Source organism: Coregonus lavaretus (assembly GCF_964263955.1).
Source record: "Coregonus lavaretus genome assembly, contig: HAP1_SCAFFOLD_528, whole genome shotgun sequence".
NCBI classification, from domain to species: domain Eukaryota; kingdom Metazoa; phylum Chordata; class Actinopteri; order Salmoniformes; family Salmonidae; genus Coregonus; species Coregonus lavaretus.
The window spans coordinates 256,883-263,998 of record NW_028158324.1 but is presented as its reverse complement, the minus strand read 5'-3'; the positions used below and the strand labels follow the sequence as shown (position 1 = coordinate 263,998).

Below are 7,116 nucleotides of genomic sequence, written 5' to 3'. Positions count from 1 at the left end.
ATGCCTGTCTAACTGGATGGGGAGGGACATGTCAGTCTCAAGCGATAGGTGGTGTATGGCCTCAATCAGGTCGGCACATAAACCTCTTGGAGTTGGAAACGGTTCGACTGGTCCTGAACCACTTCGCGTCTACCCTTCGGGGTCGCGATGTGTTGGTTTGGTCAGACAACCGGACCACAGTAGCTCACATAAATCGCCAGGGAGGGGTCAGGTCTCCTGCCCTCCACAGGGCGGCAGAGGAATTGTGGCTGTGGGCTCACAAGCACCTTCGCTCGTTGAGAGCAGCGCACATTCCGGGCTACTTGAACGTAGGGGCAGATCTCATGTCAAGAGGGGGTCCTCGAGACGACGAGTGGTGTCTGCACCCAGACATTGTTCTCCAAATTTGGAAACAATTCGGGAGAGCCGAGGTGGATCTGTTCGCGTCACGTGTGAACGCACAGTGTCCCTTATGGTTCTCCCTGAGACAACAGGACGAGCCGCCATTGGGAAGGGACGCGTTCGCGCACTGCCCATGGCCGAAAGTTCTCCTGTATGCATTCCCTCCGCTGTCTTGCATTCTCCCGCTGCTAGCCAGGGTGAGATCAGAGGAGCTAACAGTGATACTGATAGCGCCCGATCGCCCGGGGGCTCCGTGGTTTGCAGAGATGAGTCAGATGTTGATTGTGCCACCTTGGACAATTCCACATCGACGAGACGCGTTGAGCCAGGCGGGAGGCTCGATAGGGCAGTGGCCCATAATCGGCCAACCACTGAAGGCTTGGTTCCTGAACGGGACAGGTTGAGGCGCCGTGGGTTATCTGATGCAGTGATCAGAACCATACAGAGCGCTAGGGCCAGTTCCACTTCCAGGATGTACACGAGCAGATGGAATGTTTTCTCACAGTGGTGTAACACACAGGACGTAGACCCCATGAGCTGTCAGGTAGAGAGTGTGCTCTCATTCCTACAGTCTATGTTTGATAAGCAGAAATCGCCCTCCACCATTCGAGTGTTTGCAGCGGCAATTTCAGCTGGTCATGAAGGGTTTAACGGGAAAAACCTGTTTAGTCATCCATTAGTGAAACGTTTCTTACTGGGAACGCGAAGGCTCAGGCCAATGCCTAGAGCTACGCTGCCCCGATGGGATTTGACTCTGGTTCTCGAAGCGCTATGTAAGTCGCCGTTCGAGCCATTGAATCAAATACCCCTCAAGATGCTGTCTATCAAGACGGCGCTGTTGCTCGCCTTGACTACTGCTAAACGAGTCAGTGATTTGTGTGCACTGTCGACGAGACCCGACTGCCTTGCCATTAATGGCGATCTGAGCAGAGCGGTGTTACGTCCTAACCCGGCATTTGTGCCGAAGGTTATTAACAGTGCATATAGATCACAGATCGTGGAATTGTGGGCTTTTCATCCCCCTCCCCATGGGGAGAGGAGTGAGGAAAAGCTTCATTGTTTGTGCCCAGTACGCGCTTTGGCGTGTTACGTTAGGCGCACAGCGGTGGTTAGGTCATCGCCTCAGCTGTTTGTGTGTCACGGTGCGGCTGCATTGGGTAGACCACTTTCAAAACAGCGTTTGTCTCATTGGCTTTGTGAAGGCATTGAGACGGCGTACGAGGCAGCGGGGCAACAACCGCCTCAGGGTATTAGAGCACACTCCACTCGTGGAGTGGCAGCTTCTACTGCCCTCCTAAGGGGAACAGAGGTGGAGGATATTTGTAGAGCAGCGTCATGGTCGACACCGTCTCCTTTTATCCGTTTCTATCTGTTGGATATGTCTTCTAACTCTTTGGCTCGGTCTGTACTCAGCGTGGCTGAAGGGAGACCATGAGCGGAATAGAGAAGGAAAGCAGGATTGTGACTATGTTCATAAGTCCGCTTTTATTAGAAGTAACATATTGTAGACATGTTTTCTAACTCTTTTGGCCGATCGAATTTCAGCAGAGCTGAAAGGCGTTCTTGAGCTAGAGAAAGAGGACAAAGCGGGACCTTGGACAGGTTCCAATTAGGTCCGCTTTGGTGAGGAAGACTTATGTCAAGGATAAGCCTTTTAACTCTAATCTCGATTGCGTTCAGCACAGCTGAAGGGGAATCTTGAGGTAGAGGAGGGAGAAGCAGGACGATAGAATGATCTCTATCAGGTCCGCTTCGGATGCAGAGCATATTCTGTAGCATATCTCCTGGCTAACAGTGTTAGCATGTAGAGACATGTATTGAATGGAACAGAATGTGAGGTCATCTATCTGAGGTTCAGTTAGCATGACTGGTATTTTTTGTCCTTGCCTACTAACCTATGGGGCTCCATTGAGGGAGTAAGGCGGGCTATTGGACACATAATGTAGAGTGACATCTTTGTCATTCCATTAGTGGATAATAGTATTGTCATAGAATATTGAGGTATGACTAGTTACTATTCAGACTAGCATGACGAATATTCTATTGATCTGCCCAATAGCCATTGACATGTCATTGAGCTAGATGGGGCGGGTCTATAACCGATGACGCGGTATATTGTGACGCCCTGATGGGTTCCCTAGTCGCATTACTGCGGGAATTGGTTGCAGCCATTGCTGGGCTTGACCTTTTTCATTGTAGGATGGGAAGTGTTAGGCTCGGCAGGGAGTACATTTTGGAGCGTTTCGCTCCGCCTTAAACCACTAGGAGCATAGCTCCCCTATGGGGCGGAGCTCCACGATATAGAACGATTAGTTACCGGAGTGTAACTCCAGTTCTATGAGTGGAGCGGAGCCCCATAGGACTTAAGGCCCTACCGACCCTTTCTAGTCTCGCTGAAGATAATATCTCGGGAGGCAGATTGATGGAACGGGGTTCCTTATATAGGGACACCTGTACTCCTATTGGCTGTAGGTGTGTGCATAAATTTGCTTCAGGCTGTTCTGCCCTAGGGCAGAGGGTAAACCACTAGGAGCATAGCTCCCCTATGGGGCTCCGCTCCACTCATAGAACTGGAGTTACACTCCGGTAACTAATCGATGTCACTCTTGACTTTGGCGACTATTATTGCGCGTAAAGGGCCGGCGGCGTCCTATTGCGCGCGCACCGGGAGTTTGAATTTTGGAGAGGCCGGGCCTCGCGTCCAATGGCCAACGGAGGAGGCCTGCGCAACGGGCCAATCGGGGTGGTGGGGAGATGGTGTCCAATCAGCAGGCGCCACTGCCGGCTTTATAAACTTCACATAGGCATTTCGAGGCTATACTCCCAGCGCCATGGCCAGAACCAAGCAAACCGCTCGCAAATCCACCGGTGGCAAAGCCCCCAGGAAGCAGCTCGCCACTAAGGCTGCTCGCAAGAGTGCCCCGGCCACCGGCGGTGTGAAGAAGCCTCACCGTTACAGGCCCGGCACCGTGGCTCTGAGAGAGATCCGTCGTTACCAGAAGTCCACTGAGCTACTCATCCGCAAGCTGCCCTTCCAGCGCCTGGTGCGAGAAATCGCCCAGGACTTCAAGACCGACCTGCGCTTCCAGAGCTCCGCCGTGATGGCCCTGCAGGAGGCTAGCGAGGCTTACCTGGTCGGCCTGTTCGAGGACACCAACCTGTGCGCCATCCACGCCAAGCGGGTGACCATCATGCCCAAGGACATCCAGCTGGCCCGCCGTATTCGCGGAGAGCGCGCATAAATGAGGATGACCTGAACTCGAAAATCCCCCAAAGGCTCTTTTAAGAGCCACCTCCATATTTCCATCAAAAAGGCACAATTGTTCCATGTATACACGCACCTCTACATTAGCCACCATGTATGTTGTTCACTAACACGTCTAAAAGCTACGTATTGCACCTTTTAGTTGCCTGAAGTCTAGCTTCAATGTTTGTTTGTGTGTATATACACAACCATCTGGCATCATCCACTTCCTTTGAACTATAGTAGCACAGTAAAATGCTTTACAAAGGAGGGGAAAAAGAAACGAGTGATAATATAGGCCGAATAGTAACAAGAATTGTGTTCAGATGAATAATTGACACTATTAGTTGTGTGTAATAATAGCCTTGCATGCAGTCCAGAAAAAACATTGCATGCCAACTTACTTTGAAAGTCCCATGTTGCAGTGCTGCTGAGAGACTCATGCAGAGGCCAAAACTTTACAGTGGAGCACGGAGGCCATCTTGTGGTTAAATGTGGGTACTGCACATCATGGTGATTCCCTTTCGGCCAGCGTTTCCCAAACGCGGTCCTGGGGTCCCCAAGGGGTGCGCGTTTTGCGTTTTGCCCTAGCACTCCACAGCTGATTCTAATACTCCAGCTTCATGATGATGAGTTGATTATTTGAAGCAGCTGTGTAGTGCTAGGGCAAAAACTCCCAAAACGTGCCCCGAGTTTGGGAAACCCTGCTTTAGGCTAATACTAGCCTATTAGGATGACTTGGTTCGATCGCTTTAATGGCAACTGCTGAACTCTGGTTTTCACTAATTACTTGTCCCAGGTCACCATTATGAATCCAATAGCAAAACAAATGTTTCAACATTGCTCAATAGTGAAAAAAGGGCAGGAAACGATGGGTTCTCAACAATATTTCACCAACAACCAATCACTATTCAAGCATAGACATTAGGATCATCCACAAATATTCCTAAATCATACTACAAAAGGGTTGTAACGAAATGGATTTGTCTGTTCAATGCAAGTTCAACGTCAAAGAAAAAGTGCATCACCACAACAAACGTGTCTTTAGATACACTGTAAAAAAATGACTTTGTGGAATGTACTCAAGCTATTACAGTCAACAAAAGCACACGTCATATTATTGAGTAGATCTTTTAGCTTGTTTTTATGCGTAGATAAGCTTGAGTAAGTTGTTTAGATGTGGTCCAATACATAGAGTAAAGATGATAGAGGTAAAAAATGATTATATTATGTTGATTCAACTCAAATAGACATTGTGTTATTTTACCTGAATGATTCATCCTATAATGTATTTAGACCAAGTCAGAAAAATGTTCACATTTTTACTTTGGATTCACTCAATCAGATCCCTTAAGAGAAAAGGTATCCGGACACCGGGAATCCATTTATTTAAACATCAACGGTTTGCAAAACATCTGTTATTATGAGATGAGAAATTACGGATTCGCAATCAACACTGCAGGTAAATCCTGATTGCTGCAGGTAGGCAAAACCGTAGAAATAGGAACTACAACACTAACTAGTATAGGATCTCTGTGGGCAGACCCATTACTTACGAGAGATACAATGGAGCTTCAACCCCAAGGCAAGAAAAGTATTCATTGGTTCCACTTCTTTCCCTTCTAAATGCGTTTGCCTAAGGACAGGCTGTATGCACATATCTAAATGGCATTAAAAAATCAGTATTTTTTTTGCCACTCAGAACACAGACATTTACCTTAAGGGGAGTTACCCTCATTTTAGACTTCCCAAGCATACATTTTCATGACAGCGTTCCTAATCTGCAGTAGGCAAAGCAGTTGAAAATCGGTAGGTTAACACCAAACCGTGAGGTGATTATGAATTCAGAGCAGTCGGATTAAGTCATAGTCAAATACATTTGAACAAATGAACAACAATATCACACGGAAAGTGATGTGAGCATTGCATTGTGGAAAGCAATGACATTACCAGAACACGTATTGCAACGCGAGGCATGTATTTCTAGATTAAACACTGATTCAGTGTGATGAACAAGTACATGTATGATTTGGTGTGCTCTACTTGAACACGCGCTTAGAGTTTTGAAACCACTGCCTATATGATGAGCGGTCGTTGTTTGTTTTATTACCACATACTTATGGAAATTGCACCGGTTGAGAGATGATGGCTCTCTTGTGCCTACGGTGAAGGGTACTTCTGATCCAGCAGGTGGTGCTAAGATCCCTCCCTATATGACTTGAATGATGAGTTGATTTATTCCTTATAGCTCCTAATGATTTTAAGGCCAGTGTTGGCAAACATTACTTGTGCTCCAGCAGGTGGCCATGAAATCCCTCCCTATATGACTTGACTGACCAGTTAGTTGATGGACTCCTTATAGCTCCTAATGATTTTAAGGCCAGTGTTGGCAAACATTACTTCTGCTCCAGCAGGTGGCCATGAAATCCCCCCCTATATGACTTGACTGACCAGGTAGTTGATGGACTCCTTATAGCTCTTAATGATCTCAAGCAGAGTGTTGGCCACATGACCTCTGGTCCAGCAGGTGGCGGTGAAAATAGTCCCTATAGGAGTTGACTCATTTCTTTGAGGTCCTAAATGAAGCATAGGGCGTCAACAGTGCATCTCGGCCTAACCCTGTTCCGGGCCCATTTCTTCACTCGATGCTTCCGGTGTTCTTCATCTCCTCTTCAATAGTCCTTCTCCACGTCTTCCTTCCCGCCTTGCCCTGTGCGTTCCACTGAAGTGTCTGTGTTTTTATGTCGTTAGGAGTTTTGCTCACTGCGTGTCCCCCTTCCATTTCCACTTTCTGTCCCAGTTGGGTAGCTATCCATTATACTGTAGCCTACTTACTACCAATGTCACTGTAGTCAAAGGTGATTTTCGATTATTATGTATGAGTATTATTATATATTGTTATATTATGATGTTCAAGCCTATAGGCTGTGGTAACAGGCCCTCTGTGATTTGTTGTTGTACTGTACATGTCAAGTATCTGCACTCTAGCCTAATTAGCCTAACCTGCTAGGGAAAAGTCACTTCCGGTCGTAGCTGTATCCCACCTAGTCAAAACCTTGTTAGTCCTTATCCTAAAAGGCACCCTCTGTTCCTCGATATACTCCACCGAGGGCTGGCAGCCAGTAAGTACAGGTAAGTGACAATTATCCGTGACGCAGTCACCTACACCGAGCACGCCAAGAGGAAGACCGTTACCGCCATGGACGTGGTCTACGCTCTTAAACGTCAGGGACGCACCCTGTACGGTTTCGGCGGTTAAACCCACTCTCTTCGGAACCTCAACACCCCGACTCGAACCCAAAGGCTCTTTTAAGAGCCACCCACATCCGCTTCAAATGGGCCCATTCCATATAGTGTTATATATATATATATATATATATATATATATATAAAAAATTGTATGCTATTTAGTAAGAAAGTATGAGCCACTTCGAGTGGACAGGGAGTATTAATTAGAGGATTCTAATGTCCCGTCCAGTTTTAGTGCACAG

General features: G+C 47.4%; 1 pseudogene across 1 annotated transcript; it reads left to right on the top strand.

Moving 5' to 3' along the window:
- Positions 1-3,085: 3,085 nt before the first annotated feature.
- LOC311124146 (histone H3.2-like) lies at positions 3,086-3,647 on the top strand (annotated as a pseudogene). The gene has a single exon. The product of its transcript is annotated as a histone H3.2-like (transcript).
- Positions 3,648-7,116: the final 3,469 nt, after the last annotated feature.